This window comes from Epinephelus lanceolatus, chromosome 18 (genome assembly GCF_041903045.1).
Source record: "Epinephelus lanceolatus isolate andai-2023 chromosome 18, ASM4190304v1, whole genome shotgun sequence".
Lineage (NCBI taxonomy): Eukaryota > Metazoa > Chordata > Actinopteri > Perciformes > Serranidae > Epinephelus > Epinephelus lanceolatus.
Window position 1 is genome coordinate 11,304,691 of NC_135751.1, and position 21,959 is coordinate 11,326,649.

Sequence of the window (21,959 nt, forward strand, 5' to 3'; positions counted from 1 at the left end):
CTGTGTGAAAAATAATGGCGGCAGGAGCAGGTGGAATATTGCTTCGGCAGCTAACCCATATGGATCCAAAAAGCTGCTTGCCAAGTCCAAACTCCACTTTTACAAGCACATCTGGAGCAGAATCACCATATTAATTGCCAGTTAATGTGTTTACACACAACACGTATTAAACCCTGAGAGAAGTTGGTTGACCCGGGTCATACGGTCAGCAGGAGGGTTGTGTTTTTCAGGGAGGAAAGCAGTGGGGGAAGATATTGAGCCAAATGTGTGGACAAAGGCACATCCGTAAGCTAATAATATGGCAGCTGAAAGCCATCTGTCATGTAGCATTTATGTCGATATTCTTCAACGGCTGCGAACAACTGAATGGCAGTAAAAGTTCATGCAGGGATTCACTAGGCAGTGATCACATGAGACGCTTTGCTGAACACACCTGCATTTTTTATTGTTTATTTTGGATGTTTGGTCACAGCAGGCAGTGGGGGAGGCGTTAAATGATTTAGGGGGCCCTAGAGCTGGACAGAAGCCCTGGAACATGTTGGGGATGACAGATATTTATCGTGTCAGAGCTGCTGCTGAGGTGTTTTCAGGGGGACCAAAATTTCTAGCATCTAGGTGTACATCTTTTAATTTAAGACCTAGAAACTGCTTTAGACCCTGCAAACTCTAAAATGAACAGGCATTAGAATAGGTTATTCTCTGTTAAAGCAACCAACCAAATTAGCCATGAAGGGAGTAAAATTAATGAATAGATACGAAGACATGAGCCCAAATTAAACTTGGCTGACAAGCAAGGGACAGCAGCAGACCACTGTACAAGAACAACACACAACAATTGTGAATATATTCAGTAAGATGTCGGGACATTTTCAGCCTTGTTTACAGTGACAAAACTGAGAATTTTCGATGAGCGGTCAAGACATTCAGTATATTTACATGACATTAGAGAAAATTGATTTATTGTGGTAGTTTGACTGAAACCAAACTTTTGAAATACATGTAAACATGTTAGTCTGACTAAAATCATACTAGATCGAATTTAGGGATGCACCGAAATGAAAATTTGTGGCCGAAGCCGAAGCCGAATATTATTAAACGCTTGACCGAATACCGAGTACCGAATACCGAACATCATTGTTTAGTTTTTCATTAGTTTTTGCAGATGAACCCCCTCCAGATTAGTGTTGTCATGGTACCAATATTGGGACCCACTGTGCGATACCAATGAAAATATCATGGTTCTGAGTAGTATCAGGATACCACGGCGAAAATGAGGCAGATGTGCCTTTTGTCATTTATGAAAAGATAAATGACTTTTCTACAATACATCAATGATATTTCAGTGGAATAAATTATTTATTGACTTATTCATACTTCAAAAACAGCATCAATAAGTGATTAACATAGGGGGGATCCAAAAAAAAAAAAAATTTAAAAATCAACCAGCCACCCTCCTCCCCTTCATAAGTAAAGAACAGTCCCTAAAGTGCGGTGAGGTTTGTGGGCCATTACTACCAGAAAGAGAGAAATGTGAACAGCTCGTTTCTCCTCTGACACGTCACATACCTGTGTTCGGCTGGCACAGCCGTTCAGGTACTTTTGGGCAGTCATGCCAAGAAGAGGATATTATTGGAACCGACTTCTCCGTCGCCAGGTAAGCCGATGGCCGCCGTATTTGACAGGAATACATTAACGTTACTGTCTGTGTCTGTGACCCCCGTTCAACCCACAACCGATGGGATTCGCCTTTCGTTTCTGCTGCTGGTTGAAATCTGTAGGCTGCTCGCACAGCGTGCTGAATGATTTAAGCCTATTTTGTTGCTCAAAACTATTTTTAGTCACAAATGCGAGTGCGGTGACGGGCGGATCACCACACTGCCGACATTTCACTCCGCCTGTCATGGCACGCTGTTTGATTGCGTTATCAAAACACACCGCTATTATTCGGCCTTGCTTTTAACTTATTTCACCGAATACCGAATGTGTGTTTTTTTGCAATATTCGGCTGAATATATTCGGTGACCGAATATTCGGTGCATCCCTAATCGAATTTCTCAAAGTCGGACTATAGAGTCGGTCTATACAGTCAATCGGACCCAAACTGGCCGAGGCACTCTGTGCTGACTCCACAGTTTTTGCCCTGGTCTTTGACCTGGAAGTCAAATAGCAATAAAAGCATAACAGAAGTAGAAGCCAGGAACAACATGGCAGAGTCTACATCCAGAGCTGTGCATTTTTGGACGGAAGAAATGTACAGAGCTGTAAAGTTGTAGACCACGGTACCGGTTTGTCACTAGCTAACAGTAGCTAATTTGTTTGTCAACTGTTTGGTTTGTAACGTAATAGGTTAACCAGAAAAAGGTCCAAGATAAACTAAGTTAAAAGGGGGCATATCGTCACCTTGAGTCTTACATACTTCAGTCAATATATCGATTCAGCTATTGTGCTTGTATACTGGGACAAGGACAGTAGTCCAATTGAATTGCCTAGTCAGGCTATAATCATGGCTCGACTTTACTGTGCATGTAAACGCACGGATTTTCAGTTGTTGTAGCAACAAAACCAGGTGTGTGAACGACCCATTGGTACATCTCTAGCTGTGTTTGTACCAACAAAACTGGTACTTTAAACGAGTTGCTAGAACATTTCCAGCTGTGTTTGTAGCAATAAAACAGGATATTATTTAACAAAATGTTAGGTCATCTCTAGCTGTGTTTGTGGGGTCATCCCTATGTTTCCAGGGTTCTATGTTTCCCAGGTTCTATGTTCCCCGCTTAACCCCTGCAAAAAAGCTTCTATGTTCCCCGCTTACACAAAAAGGGTTCTATGTTTCCTGCTTGGTTGAGCGGGCAACATAGAACCCAGGAAACAAAGAACCTTTTTTGTGTAAGCGGGGGACATAGAACCTTTTTTGCAGGGTTAAGTGGGGAACTTAGAACCCAGGAAACATAGATACGCTCCCGTGTTTGTAGCCACAAAACTGGGTATTTTTGACAAGACTTGAGGACATTTCCAGCCATGTTTGCGGTGACCAAAATTGGGCGTCTTAAAGATGTTGGGATATCTTCAGCTGAATTTGTGGCGACAGAACTGGGTATTTTTAATGAGACATCGGGACATTTCCAGCTGTGATTGTAGTGACAAAATCTGGTATTTTAATGAAATGTCCAACATCTCCAGCTAAGTTTGCAGCAATAAAACCGAGTATTTTTAAATGACCTCAGGACATTTATAGTTTTATTTTTAGTGAAAAACCGGTGTAGTTTCAACAAGATATACAGACAGTATTTTTAAGAAGACGGTGGGACATCTCCAGCCGAGTTTGCAGCAACAAATCTGGGTATTTTTAACAAGACATCACAGAGCTGTGTTTGTAGCACTTAACCCAGGTAGTTTAATGAAATGTCAGGGCATCTCGTGCTGAGTTTGCAGCAACAAAACTGGGTATTTTTAATGAGACGTCAGGACATTTCCAGCTCTGTTTACAGCAGCAAACAGGCTATTTTTAAGGAGACATTGGGACATCTCCAGCCAAGTTTGCAGCAACAACACTGGGTATTTCTAACAAGATGAAGGGACATTTTCAGCCATGTCTGTGGCCACCAAACCGGGTATTTTAAGGCAAAACATGATCTTTTCCTGACCCTAATCAAGTGTTTTTTCCCCCAAACACAACTACATGTTTACCATAGTGTTAGGACAACAAAAAATAAAAATTGAAATGTAAAGAAACATAAAGTTTCTATATATATGCTACATGAAACTCACTAATGTTCAGATATTCATGATTTGCAGAAGCATACAGTTGGGTATTCTGGCAATTGGGCTGAAGTGCCACACTTATCAAATTTGAAAAACAAAACAAACAAAACAAAAAAAACAGTAGTATTGTCTTCTAGCAGGCCATCAGCAGCCTCTTGCAGTTTCAGAGAAAATTGTACGCCTGCATTGTTTTTAGACACCTGAGGAAAGCCAGCACAACTAATTGCAGGAAGTGTTTTATCACACAGCTTGATAGCTAACACAGTAACTTAATTACCTCCATGACAGGGGCTGAAGCCACCAAAAGTGGAGTAATATGAGATAAGCACAAAACAGAAAAATCAAAGAACAGGACAGGAAGCTAAGGCTTCTCCTCTTTAACACTTCAGATTAGTCAGCCATCATTTTTTATCCCTCAAATTCTATTAGCTTTGGCATTTCATGATTTTTCAAAGTTGTTTTCCTGACAGGTTTTTTTCCTTTATCTCGTGTAAATGAGGGTTTTTTCATGTTATTTTGTGCATACTAGCATTATCACCAAGTAAAACATCTAAAAAAATAAATAACATACAGGCTGAAAAGTTACATTTCACCCTCACCTCCTGTTATTAAAGGTGCTGTATGTAAGAATGTGGCCAAAACGGTTACTGCACTGCGGCAGCGGCACGCTGGAGACTGATTTGTTTGCCCACGGCCGGCTGCAGTGGCAGGGCCGCGTCGCCGCGTCCTTGATCTTCGGTTTTCCAGCGGACCGTTCGAGCAAGTCCGGCTTCTCTGCTGGTAACGCTGCTGCCGGGATACAGCTGAGGAGGAGCCGGCTGCTAATGCTATGTACCGGGACACTGCTAACGCTGCTGCCAGGATACAGCTGAGGAGGAGCCAGCTGCTAATACTATGTACCGGGACACTGCTAACGCTGCTGCCGGGATACAGCTGAGGAGGAGCCGGCTGCTAATGCTATGTACCGGGACACTGCTAATGCTGCTTGCCGTGCTGCTGTAGCTCAGTCGTAACTTTAACTGATGCTGAGACTCTACTGACTGCGTGACTGGTAGACGGCGGTGGGTGGTGCAACAAGCCAAAACACAAATTCAAAACATAAACATGATTTGTGGACTGTAAAAACGTTTTTTAAATGTGAATATTCCGGCTGTATTATTGTTGTCTGTGAGATCATTATGTTATATGAACATTATTCCTTAGTCTCTGTGACATATTAGGAGGATTTTACGACTATTTGCTTTAGATTTCTTACATATAGCTCCTTTAAGGAACTTTTTACATCAGTGCATCATCCCATGCAGCCTAAGTCTGGCTGATAGCAGCATCAGGCAGCACTGGAGACTTCGTCCCTTCCTCCTCATCCAGGAGACCGCCTCATGTCTCTGAGGGTTTAGTTTAGAGGGACCTCCTAATGAGAGATTTACTGTATGGAGATAATCATGGAGAGAGGCAACATCTCGCTCAAGCCTAATGAGTAAGATAAGAGCTCTTCAGTGGTTTTTCAAGCAGCGCCCTCCTCCTCCCGACCTGTCACAGTATGGGGCTTCTAGTGGTCACAGACAATCAGCTAGAAAAACACTAAGGGCATGCCTATATGCATGACAAGTGCAGACACATGATGACACACATACCCATGCACATACATGAGTGTGCAGCCCAAAGTTCACAAATCGCAACAGGAAGGACAAAAAAAAGGGGGGAAAAGCGCTCCCTGATATCTCTGCCATTTTATAAATCAGCCACCTGGCCGATTGAGGGGGAAATGAGTGAACAGAATCAGAAACGCGTGGTCTTGTTTATTGCTTTAGAGAGTTAGCTGGCGAGGAGGCAGCCATTGTGTGATGATGAGAGTGGCCCCTCTGGAGACGGGCGTTCACACACTGGCAAAGGAGCTAATACAGACTTTCATTAGGATGCACACTTCAACACACTGTCATAGTATTTACAGTCTCACACTGGGGAAACAAATAAACTGCGTGATTAACAAGTTTTCCTGATGCCTGGCGCTTCGCTGTGCGCGCATTGGAGTGCCACCTCGCCGACTTAATGATTCTTAATGGTTTCTTAATGACTTCTTAATGACTTCATCAGGAAGATCCTGCAACAGCACATTCTGACAAGCGGGAGCCTCCCCTTGAGACCCAGGATCACACCACAGTGCTAACCCCTCTTCAGTTTTCTGCTCAAATAACACACACTTTAAATCTGCTTATCTGAGGCAGCATCTCCGACTCGGATGACACAAGCATTTGATCCATGGTTAACTATGGGGATATGTGATGTAATGTGATGTGAAAGCATGCGAGCTGATGTGTGGAAATGCACTAAAAGGCGAATAGGGATGTCCACCTAGGTTGTGGGCAAATGCAGTCACATCAAACTAATCTCAGCACATTGGAGTGACATCTAGTGTTGTGTAACCAGAATTAAACTGCATTGTGTGAGGGTATCTAGGAAACCCATTTGGTAGCTTTCAGTGCAAAGCTGGGACTGTGATGCAAGACTGGGGGAAGCAGTAGGAAAACAGGACAAACAGACCTGAAGAGCCCAGTAATTGTAGAATTTCATTACAGCAGGATGGACAAAAAAGGATGACACTCAAAAGTCCAGTGAGAGAAACAGGCGACGTGTAGTCGAACTTGGAACAAACTCAGGTCAGCTGCAAAAAATTCTCCCAAGCATTTAATGACATAGAATTTTCTGGGTCACCTCAATGTCACAAAGCAACAAATAGTTTGGTGTGTGAAGTACACAGCGCAGACCGTTGTAGACTACCATGTCACTCTCAGCCACTGAGTACCAGTTAAGCCTCCAAATTATCACTGTATCTCTATGAGTTGAAAGGGCTCTTTTCATCTCGACCATGTTCAACAGGATTAAAAGAGAAGTTTGCCGTTCTTTGAACAGATTCTTAATTATTTTGATAAAACAAAAGTTAATTAGCCAACGAGCCAATTATGATAGTCAGCGTCCATACAAAACAGCTGGAAATTCAAAGGACATGAATGGAAATAGAATACACTCTAAAAGAGAAGTAAAAGTTAGGTTAAGTTCAAAGAAAATAAAACTAATCTTCGAAAAACATAAGGGTCATACTTTACATTCACACGCACATCGGCATTTAGCAACTGGTTAACAAATTGTATTAGCAGAGAAGCATGACTGCATGGCAAATTACACCTGTCCTGATGGATGTCCTCTTTACAGCCTGTGGAGGCAGGCTGAGGGGCCGTGGAGAGAGGACGAGGCTTCAGCCAAACACTCAAAAAATAATGCATAGCCGGCCATGTGTCACCGCTTGGCACAGGCAGGTGGACGGGGTGTACGCCCAGATACCAATGCCCAAAACACAGAGAGACATGTGCTCTATTTAATCCATTGCAATCAGGAGGAAAGTTGATTCAAGTGTCTGTCTGACATGTTAACATTTAATGTATCAATACTGTTTTAAACCCTGAGCTGCTTTTGTTTAGTCTTTTCTCCTTTTGTTTACAGGCCTGTGGTTTTGTCAATACATGTCTTAGCTGGGCATGCCATGCCTTTTTTTTTTTGGAATACGTTATTCAGAATCGACTTCAGCTGGTATTATAGTGATACTATACGTGCTCTGAGATCTTTCTGAGTAATTATAGATAAATACTGGAAACAAAGTGGTAAACTGTTACCCTCTATATGAGTTACTTTAAATGGAAAATTGTTTACAGAGTAGCATATAGTCTAACATGCATTGAGGAAATTTCCATAAAGAAGCAAATAATAAATTAAAATCTACTTGGATATGGGGCGTCGGTAGCGTAGTGGAGAGTCTCGGCGACCCATGTACAGAGGTGACGCCTCGCTGCAGTGGTCGCAGATTCGATTCCAGCTTGCAACCATTTGCTGCGTGTCACCCCCCCCGCTCTCTCTCTCACCCCATTTCACTCTGTCCTTTTCGTTAAAGGCAAAAGCCCGAAAAAATAATCTTGAAACAAAAAAAATAAAATAAAATAAAAAATCTACTTGGATATAAATGAAGCAGTTCTTTCAACAACTGCTTAAAAATGTGACACAGCCAACTGAATCCTAAGTAAAATGGCTAAGACTGTAATCTCTTTTTTAAATATAATTAGCACTAAATTACATATTTCTTTCCAGGAAACTAAAAGAAACTAAAAAATAAAATATCCTAATTTGTAATTGTTCAAGTTTTTTGTCTTTATGTCTAAGGATTTTCAAAAAAGCAAAAATATCTGTTTTATTTTAACAACATTTTGAGATCAGACACTACAATTGTCATAATGTCTCACAATGTGTCACTGTGTTACAGGGGCGGAGCCAGATCTTTCAGTAAACATTCAGGGCTGAGCTCAAATCTAGAGGGGCCTGGGGCCACGCTCCCCCTTGCAGATGTTTTTCCCCTTTTACAGCTGCTATATCCACTATCTTTCAAGCCATTTGAGATAAAGGAATGCCTACAAATCTGATCTGTACATCACTTAAGAATAAACTGTCTTTATCATTCTGAAACCATTACACCGTGAATGTCGAGGATGACAAATTTTTCACTCTTGCCAGTTGTCTGATGCTAATATTTTGAGTTATATAACACAGGTAAGGTAGGAATTTGACGCAAACAGCACTACTAACCTTGAAGCCTATTTTTGTTAAACTATGTTGGAGTGGAGTAAACAGAATGACAAATCTGCTACATTTAAATCCATGCCATAAATATCTGAGCTGCTCTAACTGCAAATCAAGGATCCCAAAAATACCAAGTAAATGTGGTCTTCTATACTCTGAGTTGAATGTTAGGCCAACAGATTATTGTTTACTCAATTATGTTTGATTTATTTAGAGAACAACAGTAGGACACACAACATAGGCAAATAATATCCGAATGGCACAAAGTTTAAGTTAATTTAAAGACAAAGATTTAGGGCGTTTGAGAAAAAATTTGGGGCTGGAGCCCCAGGAGCCATTTTCCCACTCTACCTCTGGAGAGTTAGCTGTAGGTTTCACCTTGAGCCCTGTTTTATTTTTTAGCTTATATTTCTTTGCATTTCTGGTTAATATGCACCATGAAGATATGCAGCATTAACCACTGACATGATTACTTTTGATAGTGAACTTCAATCCAAATTGATTATCAAAAATTGTTTAGTATTAAAAGTTAGCACTAGGCTAAGATCTGATTTATCTTGTTAGAAAAATGATAAACAGAGAGGTTTAGCCTATATAGCTAAATGAAAAAAGAGGGTTATATACTCCTCAAATAAAGGTATCAAAATTAAAATTGTTTTGGTACTGAGATTCAAACATTGCTGTGTTCTGTTATCTTCACAGTGTGTCAGTCTCATGTGGTGTGACCTTCCTCTGGGGACCTGGAAAACACATCCTGTATCAATTAGACCACCGGGGTGTTTGTCTGGCTGTGGAGATGACAGAGAAGAAGCCCATGACGTGTCTTCACTGTGAGGATCGACCACTTCCTCTGAAGCATCCAAACAGCGTTTTGAGAGAGAAAGACAGAGATAGAAACAGTGGGGGATTTACTGCCGGTGGGATTTACTCCTTGTTCCAATTTGCAGGGGGATTACTCATTTTTTCATCATTCCTTTATTTATTCCATTTCCAAATTCATTTCTAATTTACCTGAAGGAAAACAAAATATCAAGCCAAATGCATAAATACTGTCGGAGTGAATAGATAATGACAGCAGGTCAAGTTGTGAGTGAGTCACGTCGTCGCTCCTGGAAGAAAGTGATTACTGTAACACAGCGCTGACAATCATGACCAAGATAATTCCATTTCTCACATGGAGCTCAAATTGTATTATGTCACATTGTATTTCGCATATGCTATCAAAAACTGGATTTAGATATGCAAACTATGTGGAAATTCTAAAGGAAGTAGGAAAAAGAAAACATGCAGCCACAGGGTTGGCATCCAGGCGTGTCACTTTGTCAAGCTGTCTGGTTTCTGAAAGAGCTTGATGGTTTCTAAGGGAGGGGAGAAAAAAGTGTCGCAAAGGCATGCTCTTCTCCAAGATGAACAGATGGCAGAGTCTAAGTGTGGAGATTTGTTTTATATCTCCATCCCATGTTGTGGCGCAGTAGATGTGGGCTTCCGCTTTCTTTTTTTCCTTCTTCTTCAAATGTTATCTTACAGGATAACGGATACACGCAATGTTTAAGCTAATGAGGAGTGGGCGTTGCTTTGTCTTCCTCTTTATTTCTTCCCCTCTCTCCCACTGACACATCCTCTTGCTTTCCATTCTCCCTCAAACCCACGCTCAGAGCGGAAACCTATATGCCAAACAATTATGAAACACAATTTGGAGTGCTGCTCACAGCCTGGGTGGCCGTCGAAAAACATAGCTGACTGTAGAGTTGCCGGCAGCTACTGACGTGCAGTAACGACAGTCAAAAGAACATAATGCTCATGGAGCTGGAGATTATATCAGGTCAGTGCACCGCTGCTTCTTGAGCAAAGTGAAGAGGAAGAGTGCAGTTCAGTGGCAGTTTATAGCCACAGCTGTGTGGCTGGAGGGATGACGGTCAGTCAGCTGGTCCAGCACTTCAGATTGTTCAGAGTGGAGTATCTCAACAACAAATTTTAAAAGCAATGCACCAGACTGACTTCACGATAACCAGTATTATCTAATAGCTGAATTAGGGACACCCAAGTAAGAAACCTGACCTATTAAACAGCTTACTTCTTCATAGAAAAAAATCATTTTTGACCTTTTGCTCTACTGTCTAAAATTTCTCCAGAAGGCGTAAAGGCTGGTCCTCTAAACTGTTTAGTCATAGAAACAGAGATTTTTCAGCCACACACCAAAGGTGAACCTGAAACAGCTTAATCAAAATAAGACCATAACAACAAGCACTGCTTACTGCTACATTACTCCCTCCTCTAATGTCAACCTCAGGCGCATTCACACAGAAAAAGTTTGGAGCAATTTAATCAAACTCAGGGACAAAATTACAAAAGGACTGTTCACTTTTTGTGGGTGCTAAACCTGCACAAATAAGACAATAAGAAATCGTGACAAAGCACCTGCAAAGGGTGCTTTAACTGCACTGCCAAGCAAATAACATCTCAATGCTCTTGTGCTATTTGCACATATTAAAATTATGTAATATGGATACATTTGATGCAAAATTGGCCCCTTTCTATGCAATTGAGCCTAAGTCAAATTAACAAAGACCAGTACTAATAATTACAGTGAAATTACTAGCATCTTCAGAGAGCTGATGGTAACTAAAGCTCATTTTTGTGGATTCTCTCTGTCACGTTTAAATTCCTTGCCCAAAGTTTGGAGGAAGGCCCCTCGTTGGTCAGGACCTGACGTTAACAGTCTGACAACTTCAGTTTCCTTTTTTTCTCTGCCATTGTTATGTCTTTGTTGTTGTTGGCGCATAGGCAACATTCGCCACATGGATAATTGCAATTAGATGCAAAACCAAACAATATCTTTTTTTCTGTGTGAAAGGGCCTGTAAGAATGCTACATTTTTCAGTCTGGTCAATTTGAAGAGGTAAAAAACAACACAACTGACATTCAGGAGTCCCAATAACTGTTGTGTTTTTCTCCTTCCAGGAAAAACTGGAAAACAACTTGTTAGAAATTAACCAACAATAACAGGAAGCTGCCCTTATTCAACACCTGCAAAAAATAAAAATACCCAAAAGAATAAATGGCACTTGTATTCAACTATTGCTTCATGTGTTTTTAGAGTAGAGTGTGGATGAGCCAAAGCTTGGCTAAAATGACAGGAGACATGATGCGTTTTGACTCCTCACCTACAGCCAAAATCTCTGCCCTAGCAGGATGACAAAACACAATCTCTCAAATGTCCTCATGACTAAATAACTACTTTTGAGTCCTGTCTTGATGTAAGATGGTTAATGTGAATGTAAACCAATCAAATATAAGCATATCATGACGCAAATCTGTAAGCTTTACCCCCTACTACGGTTTGGACCAAAGCAGAAAGCCTGTAAGTTAGTCTCCGAAAACCAGAAGCTTCCATACAAGCAGGAGAAGAAGCCAAGTAAATTCCCAATATCCCCCAGCCTGGGAGACCAGCCCTTGCACCTGTGACCAGGTAAACTTTCCACACAGTCGTTAATGGACACGGCGGCTGTTGTTTACTGAAGACTCCCCACAGAGGAGACTAGCTGACCCATGTCTGCAACCAGTGAGTGGTACAAATGGCAAACATCTCTTGGAGTCATTATTTATGCAGGAATGCCCTTGGGAGTCTTTGCACTTGTTTACACAGTCACGGCACAGTCCATTCATGACGGCTCCGAGTAAATGAGCCGCTTGCTACCAATTTGTCCTGGACGACGAAGCTTTGGGGCTCTACTACCCACAGTTACCTTGGGGTGTGTGTGTGAGTGTGTGATTCTATGTGTGTGTGTAGGGGTACGGAAAAGAGGTTAATGCAACACTGCTGCGCTGTTGGGAACCGACCTGGAACTACGGACACAGAAGTCCCAAGGGTATTAGGAAGCACAGTGTCACATTTGAAAATAAATGAGAGAATGTTTTTTTTTTTTTTTTCCAGGAGGAATGCCATGGACTTTCACCTTTGAAATGGACTGTTTGTTTGCCCGAGGACGAGGACAGTGGTCAAAGTTAGTGAGCACCACCTCTCCCATAAAATCAAAACCAAGACGGGAGTTTTATAGAGGTTTAAGTCAAAGGCAAAATAAAGACAAAGTAAATCCAGCATGAGTTTCAAGGAACCAGTGTAAGTTATGTTCTGTTTGGTAATAGGTACTTGAATGCATCATGTACAGCAAGTCTCTGTTTAAATGCAGATCTCTTCTTTTTTATTGTGTGGCCAAAAGATAGAAGACTAATTCAGATCCTTCACTTTTGGTATGTAAGAATAAGTTGTTTCTATCCATGTACGGAGCGGGTCCTCTTTCATGGAGTCCACCATGTTGTTTCTACAATAGCTCAGAATGGACAAACCAAACCCTAGCTCTAGATAGGGCCATTCGCATTTTCACATAGGCCACCATAGTTCTCCTGCTTTCTTGGCACACAAGGGAAGTTTCAGTTCTGCAACCTCACTGCTAAATGCCACTTAATTCTACACACTGGACCTTTAATACTACATGTCCCAGAAATCTGGGGGTAACAAACACTTCATGAGCAGCTACCCGGCTGGGAATAAAACAGAATGGCAACTGGTGCAGTCAGCAAACTCATATTGTAGATGTGAATGCATAAGCAGTCAATTTGAATCCACGGCGAGAATGGCAGACTCCACCACTAAAAATAAAAACTACCAGAATGTTGATTACAAAATGTGAATACAATAAGTAATGATTACTGAAAAAATGCAGACTATAAATAATATTACCAATGTGGCATGTCTCAAGGATAATAACTTTAACTGAAATTAGCAGTACATCAAGTAAGTCCATTCACAATTCTTAAAATTTTACTTAAGTCAAAGTACAGAATTATTACAAGCAGATTGTGTTTAAAGTGAAGTACGTCATTATGCAAGAGGGATGGCTCTTTCAGCGTTACATGAATTACTGATGTTTGAGACAATTAAAGTCACGAGAAGAGCACGCAGAGAGTGGAAACCTCTACCAAGGCCAAATGCCCAAAATGCATCCAAATGCCAAATGCATCTTGCAATGTTAACAAAAGTAAAATAAAAAATAATTTGCGTAGGCACCCCGTGCTTTGAATATACCCCAAAATTCAACAGGGTTAATGCTACAACCTCCCACCAAGTTTCATGAAAACCAGGCCAGTGGTTTTTCAGTAATCCTGCTGACAAATATAATATATGGATTGTTTGATGAAGCGCAGGTGACATATAGTGCCTCTAACCCTAATATGACATAGTAATGAAAATCCTACACAAGTCTATGGTATCATTTAGAATGTTAATACAGCTCCTGAATTACCATTGAGTTCTATCCTCTAACATTGTCCTAACTACCAGCCAGTGCAAATAAATAATTAATTAGTAAAAAGTGAGTGAGTAAACCGCTTATGACGCAATTCTTAATATAAAGCATTAAATTCATATTATTATGACTATTTCAGAGTTTCAGTGTCTTGATTTATAAAAGCTTATATGTTCCTAATTCAAAGCTGCCATCAACTGGCAGCTTTTGGCATTTTTAGTGTCACTTTACCTCAACAGAGTGAGGGTGTAGGAGCAATTTTCTTTAATGTCTCAATCTCTGTGCATTCTATACATGATTGAAAAAGACGTAATAAACCAACAGGGGAGGATTCAATTAAACAGCAAAGTATTCAAGGCAAATGACTCCTCTTATAGGTTTACATCCAGTCAAACGGTAAAAAAGGAAGAAACGTGGTTAACAGAGAGGCAGAGCGACAGAGAGAGAAAAGGGGAAAGAAGCGATGGGATAATTTAACAAGCTTCCTCCTAAACCACTCCAAAACCTCCAGAGTTTAATTGCTGGGAGGCAACATTATCCCTAGCAACACTGTGTCTGTCTCTTGGCTGGGATTCGGTGGGTACCTGCTGTATCCACTCCCCACACAATACAGCGCCCACTGAGCCATATAATCCTCTCAGGCCCTCCTCTTCTGGAGAACCACATTCAATCCCGTTGTGACACGGGAAAATCTCCTCTTCTCCATTTTTTTGTCAGGGTACGTGCTTCAAATAAGCCCAATCAGTAGGCGCTGTTATGTGTGCACAATGCTACAGGGAGCCATAGAGAAAGGGAAAACAGAAAGGAAGAGTTAAATAAAAAAGCCGTTTGATTTGCTGCTGTGAAATTTGGGGCTACTTTCCATTCCTCTGCGGAGCTCCCTGGAGCAGCCATATTTCTGTTTATGTTTAAATGTGAATCAGTCAGATGGGCTGTTGGGTTCCTGCTGAATCATCCTACATTCCCATCAGAAAGCGCTGGGTTACTTTTGAACCGGCTGCCTTGTAGGAGAAAACAAGAAACTAATGCCACTTTCTTCCTGACTCCTCTTTCAAGTTGCCCTTGAAAAGAAAATTACAACAACGGCTTTGATGCAAGTCTGACATGCTTCGAGATATTCTCCATAAGTGCAGACGCATACCAGATTATCATTCCAATGAGTCTGTTCTGATGTCTTTTAACCGTCTGCATAAAGCACGAGCTGACAAGAAGAAAGCATTTTTACTTCATTTTACACTGTGCAGAGGGACGTGGAAACAGTGGCTCATTACACAAAATGGCAAAAGAAGAAAAATGGTATTCCTTTGTTGTCCAGTGGTTTGTAACTTAAGTCAATATGGCATTTAGAGACCTGCTGAGACATCTTTTAATTAGAAGATGAGCTAAATAATGAGACGGTACAGACGCAGTGTACTGAAAAAGATTTCTGTGTTTTATTAATTTTAGTTTTAGGTCATCTCGGCCCTAGCAAATGAGTTTTACTTTTTATACTTAGTTTTCTGAGCCATAATAGTTTTTGCGTGTGTGTGCATGTTAGAAAAAAAAATAGATGTTTATTTCTTTATGAAACATTTCATTACATCCCAAATTCTGAGAGCACAGACTGTTGTGCTAATTTTTTCTCTGCTGTATATAGATATTGTTTTTTTTTTTTATGGTCAGTGGGTTCTATTGAATATTTTGTGGTGTCATGCAATTTAGTAATCTACTTACAATACTGCTTTTTCAGTTTGTATTGTTGTTTTTTCTATAACTTTTGCAATTTCTTGTATGGGTTGTATTGTAAGCTTTTCATATATACTGTAGATCTTTGTTTAGTAACTTCCCTCTGATCTTGTTCTTTGTCATGTTGGTAGTTTCCCAGCAGGGTTGAACCTTTGCCGTTCTTTTGTCCTAAAAAGTTTTCAAGCTTTAACCCAGTGTGAGGTAGGGTTGTCACGATACTAAAATTTCAAACTCGATATTGATTCCCAGGAAAATATTCAATACTCGATACCATTTTCGATACAGCAGCAAAAAATTAAGAGGTATGTCATTTTTTAAATAAAGATCAGAACAGTAACATCAATGATAACAACAAAAAATCCCCCCAAAATAAATAACAACCAGAAACAAGATCTGTCCATACAAATGTATTTATCTACAGCCCTGTTTATTTTCTGTGCTTCTGGTGAATTGGCACCATATTTTCGTTGCTCATTAAATAGAGTTGGTAGTTTAGGCTCAGGATGCTCCTGTTTCTACCTCACTATGTGATCAGAGAACCAGGGGTTACGGGAGAAACCAAACATTTTTTCAGCTTCAATCTGTGACTTTACAGTTAACATAACTTTTCAGACACACATAATTGTGTTGTCCTGTTAAACTAACATTGTCTATTAATATATTATACAGTAATATATTATATTTCCAAAGAGGGCTTTTTCCTTTATCATTTTTCACCAAAACTGGCTGCTCTGATCCTCCTGCAGCCGCGCTGGCCATATTACAGCAACAGAAATGTGTGCATGCATGCACAGTGACAACAACAAGCCGGGTTGCAGCGAGGGCTCTGTGCCTGCCAGACGCTGTCTGCACAGCGCGTCTGTCAGACCCGTTGCGCGCACCCGACAGGCGCTGAGGTGGCGTGCACTGTTAGTATCGATACTTTTGTAAATTAGTATTGTATCCGGATACAGCGTTTGAATATCGATACTTTTCAGAGTATCAATACTTTTGGCAACCCTAGTGTGAGGATACTCTCCACTTTTACCCTTAGGTTCACTGCTACAGATATCATTCATCGGTAATATAGGGTCTTGTGAAAGTGAGTCATCCTACCTGTCAGAGGCTGGAGGTGTTGAGAAGAGGAGAAATCACTTGTTGCTGGTGCTCAGAGTGAAGTCCAATGCCAACGCCACACTATGCCAATCAGTTTCTGTAAGACAAAGAGCAAACAGTGTGTTGGACAGTGATATGTTACTCAATCAGGTTATAAAACCAGGCTTGAAATCACAGTAAAGTTTTTACAGTTAAGTACTTTAAAATGTTGTTGTTTGTGATCTTATTTCCTCTTTACATATACATGTTAAAATAAAGTTATAATAAAGAGTGGTTACCTCTTAGTCATTGTCCCTTCAGTTGACATGGGACTATGACTGAGAGGAGAAACATCGGAAAAGTGGAAGTATTGTTTCTGCTCTGTATTTCAATCATTTATCTCACAGAGTAATTAATGGCTGATGGACATTTTATGTAGTGAGCTAGAAAATTAACAGTTAAAGGATGATCCTGAGGTCTTTTATGGCTTTCTTACTGTCAATAACCCATGACAAGACCAAAGCCACAACGTGTCTGTCTCTCAAAACTTGCCTACCCTGTCTGTGGCTCTCAGCTCCAAGCCTACTAGTTTTTATAATAAAGACTCAAATCTTTAAAAACACTTCACAATGTTGTAGCTTTATTTTTCTTCTTAAAAAAGGCTCAATAACAGCTGACCACTGTAGGTTTTAACAAATGTTACTGAAACAGGAGGAAACTATGCATTTGTCGGAGAATATTTTTAGCAGTGGATGAATATACATTTATTGCTATGGTGAGAATTTCCAGCAGCAGAATGGTGGAGGTGGGAGTTAAAACAAACTACAGTGTGTGTGTTCATGGTAATGAAGGAATATGTCATCCAGTGCAACAGTATGGCTCACTGATGTGTTTTTAAGAGTTTTTGGACAACAATGGCACATTATAGCACTGAGGAAGAAGATATATCAGGCTTTGGATACACACACACACTCCTTGTTAGTAGATGCATTAATTGCTGGTTTTGGTCTTTTCATGGGATTTCACCAGACTTTTTCACAAATTTCCCTAATTACTGATATATTGCAAAGACGAAATAAGACTTTAAAACGCAGAGTTTTCTAATGATGGGATAAAATATGTGCACCGAGTTCACAGCAGTTGTACTTTAATGCCGCTGCTCACATTCATAAAAACGTGGAAAAACTTTCACATCCAACACTGCTGTAAGAAATAAGATTCTGAGGTGGAAGGTTAGCTCATAATCCATAACAGATAGTTAAGTGTGGCCACGCTGGTGTCGAATCCTTATGAAAATTGTAACGGGCTTTGGCACGAGCACAGAATCCAACAAATCAAACTGTGAGGCTTCCGCTCATTTGCAGTCAGGCCATGAAGGTTGTCCCTGAAATTTTTTTGTCAAAGACGTGGTCAGTCGCTCAGCTGCCCACCTGCTGGTTTACTTTGCAGGGATTCATAGCATCTCGGCGGTTGTAGTGTTAACGCTGAATGAAAGCTGTTTTAAAAATAAACACATATGCCAGCACAGCGAGTGATTCAAGTAACATTAGATTATATAAATTGTCAGTAATGAGGCACTGGGGACAGCATCTGTGATCCACAGAGGTCGACCGTAACATTCTGCTTCACTGCTGAATAAAATGCATCCTGAGTGCGATTTAACAGCCTTAACATGAGCAGGTACATACAAAGAGACAAGCAGAGGTCCGAGAGGGCGCGGAGCTTGTTGTAGAGGTCACACACACACACACACACACACACACACACACACACACACACACACACACACGCACACACGCACACATCCAACACAACAATGATACACAAACAGTGCTGACAAGGGGAAAATATGAGGACTTCTGAAGCAATGTAAAATGTATGAAGAAACGGATGTAAGGGTCATTTTACTGAGCAGCACCATTAACATCCCTGCCCTTGTCTGAACTGCAGCTCAGATCAGTCACTCACACACACACACATGCAAAACATGTATGCACACATGCACGCACACACCCACACACAGAGAATGCAGTTTTCTCCTCTTTTTACATTTCTCCTCTTTTCGCCCTCAGAGAAGGAGAGGTCGACATTTTAACTGCAGCGGCGAGGAGATGGCTTCCTTTCACCTTGACGGGCATATAATGAACATTTTTCATTTTGAGCTTAGCTTCACTTACAGAGTCAGTCAGCTATTTTCTCTTTGAACCTTTTTTTTCCCTTTCTGACATTTCCCTCTGTGGTTTTGCCAGGATGATCTTCACAGTAAATTTGTGCCCCTTTTAAAGAAATAGGATACATTTCTGTTGATTTTTTTTCAAAGCGCTCATTTCCATATAGGTCCCTGTATAACACAAATAGGCCTACGGTGCAGCATGAAACACAAACAATATGCTAATCACACCTGTTTCAATAAGAGCCTTGGTATCCATGAAATCCATATCATTATTTACTTACTGTTTTGCATTTTGCAGCAAAAAAGAAAGCACTGCACTTTGAAGCAATGTGACAAAATAGTTGACAGATGGGCTTCATGTTTATTAATGCACATTGCGGTAGTTTAGAAGGAATGAGGGATATTGAAATTGCAATAGTGGACATTCGCACAAATACGAACAGACATTGTTAAAGGTGAACAAAATACATTAACGACAGAGAGGAAATAAAACAATTTTTAAACCAAGCCAACTGCATCAGCTCCATATGGATTATGCTTAATTTCAATGATTATGATGCCATTTTCCAACAGACAATGCATAACCTTAAACAGGGTGGAACAGAGAGGTGGCCATGAGGTGGCACAGCCACTGGCTACAGTCGGATCGCAATAAGCAGTCGCCTTGTTAGCATCAAGACCAAGTTAACATTTCTTTTTGGAAAATCATTCAAACAAAAGAAATGTGAAACGACCACAAAGACACACAAAACAACACTTAGACTCATATGTTACAGATTATGAAAACTTGAATAAGTAGACCACTGTTGATTACTCTCATAAAAACCTGCACACATAATGTATGAGTAATTTATTATAATTTTACCCACTCACTGGTTTGTGGACTGTGGTTTTGAAGCCTGTAGTTTGGCATTGTGTTCTTAACCATCTTGTTTTTTTAGAGGCCGGAAGTGACCATACCTTAATGAGAGGGCAGAGCTGTTGATGAGCCAGGGGTGGATCTGACTCAGAGACTGTAGAATCACTTCGCAGACAGCCTGTCACTCAAGCAGCCCTGCCCTTAAATATGTGTAACTTTAAGCCTTAATAAAATGTAAACCGGTCAGTTATTTTAAAAAACAAACAAACATACAGTTGCTATAAATGTTGAAATTTTCTGCAAAGACTAATACTGCTGTAAGTTTGAGAATTGTACCACTGAAGTCTCTGGGGATTGACTCGCTTCTGAAGCTAGCCTCAAGTGGCCATTTAAAGAATTGCAGTTTTGCGTTGACTTCATTTTTCAGGCCAGGAATTTGCCATTTGATTATAATAGATAGTAGAAAGTCAAACTATCATTTTGAATCACTTTGAATTAAAGTCAAATGAATAATACTATTAGCATTATTGCATATACTTATGCAGCGCCTGCTCACAACATGCCTATTGTTTTGCCCATGGTATTGCTGCTGGCATATTTCTTGAGAGCTGCTTATAGAAACAAACGTATTGAGTATTTCTGCTACCACTGCCAATACCAACACTCTCAGTTAGAGAAAGGGTGGAAAGTAAAGCAAGCCAGAGTTTGCCTGAGGCCCAACAATCAGTGGATCCATCCCTGAAAAACACACCCAATTTGTGGTGACTTGTGGTTCGGTAAAATACTTTTGGCGAAGGTAGTAATTTCCAAATAAGCACATTAGGGACATGACCACCTCGATTATCAGGTAGATGTATTTGATTAGTAGAGGTATTTTTGCCAGCAGTTATGCTAGTGTTATAAGTTAGTATGGCAAACTTATGCAGTTTCAGTTGCAATGGCAGACTGGTGCTGTAGGCTATCCACTTGTGCTTGTTGACTCAAGGAAAGGGAAAAGGTTTGGTTGTAATGTTAGTATATTCAGCATCCAGCGGCAAAACTGAGCACAGTCCACAGAGCCCTGAGCCCCTCGCTGCATAAAGTGCTTTTTATTGAATGTTATTAATATTAAATGTGTCAGGTGTCCAAATTCCACCAAATTCATACTGCACATCCTTGAGTCCCCAGCAACACACCCACCAAGTATGAAGGCGATCAGATGGATGATTATTGGGAAATGTGAAGGACAGACATACAGAGAGACAGGCAGAGATTCCTTGCTTTATAATTTATAATATGATAGCACAATGTGCTGATACACAAGAGTGTTGCAGAATGTTCATTATTATCAAATGATGAACATAACTTTTGTTTTCCAATATGTTAAAGTTTATAGCCTGATGTTTGTTCTGTGATGCTTTGCCAAACATGGTTGTCATCCTCCCATTCAAAGTGATGGATTAACTTTACTGGAGGAAACAAAGGGGCTAAAAGAAAAGTGAGAACTCATTGTATGCATCTTATAACCTAAGATTAGGACAAAGAAAAATATAAATGATAAAAGAGCAAACGGAACTTGCAGAAATGATTAATTATCCTTTAACCCAAAGCCAATTGTAAACTAAACCCCAGAATGAGTTTTGGACCAAAATGTACCAAACATAAAATGCAATCTAACTAAAAATCTTCTGTCCAAAAACCCAAACTTTTATTCACAAGACTAGCAAGGCAAGACTACATGTACCACACACACATACACACACTCACAAACTCACTCGTGCCCACATTTGCCCACACAAGGGGGGGCTGGCAGGGTGCGTTCCAAGACAGCTGGTGAAAACCGGGTGTGCTCTGGCTGCTAGAAGGAGCAGATTCAGGTGACATCTGTGCCTCCTGTTGCAGCGCAATAGTAGAAACACTAAAAGTGAATTACAACATTAATGATAGTGCTCTGCAAGCTGTCGTTCCATATTACGCATCCATTATTCCTTGGATGGGTACTCAGAGGCATCGTGAAGGAATAGGGCCCCACCACCACCTCTACAAAAAAGCCACCTCGCTGTGAAAAGGATTGTTGGTTTATAGAGTAGCGCTATACCATGTCACCACATGGCACAGTGCTGACTGGATGACTGATTCTCTTTCTCTCCATCCCCATCCCTCACTTCATCTTTCAAGCAAGCAACCTCCCACCCCTGACCCCCCCCCCCCCCCCCCCCCCCCCCCCTCCTCCTCCCTGCACCACCGCCGCTATTTCAGACAACATTTGTTTGATCTTGCCGCCCTCTACAGCTGAATGAAATCAATCTGGGAGAGATGTCATGTGTGAGCAGAAATGATTGGCCACAAGAATAACATGTATTTGAGAACATGGAGCCTGTGCCCTCTGTCTCACAGCCCGCGAGGCTGGACACATGCATGCACGCAAACACACAACGGCGCCGGCCGGCGTATACGC

General features: G+C 40.8%; 1 protein-coding gene across 6 annotated transcripts in view; it reads right to left on the reverse strand.

Moving 5' to 3' along the window:
- Positions 1-21,959, reverse strand: part of LOC117268171 (RNA binding protein fox-1 homolog 3-like) — a 462,203-nt gene that overhangs the window by 348,463 nt on the left and 91,781 nt on the right. For all 6 annotated transcript variants that reach the window (XM_033644388.2, XM_078161644.1, XM_033644391.2 and 3 more), the window contains exon 3: positions 16,512-16,608. The gene's annotated coding sequence lies outside the window, so the exon portion shown is untranslated. The remainder of the gene's footprint in view (positions 1-16,511; positions 16,609-21,959) is intronic.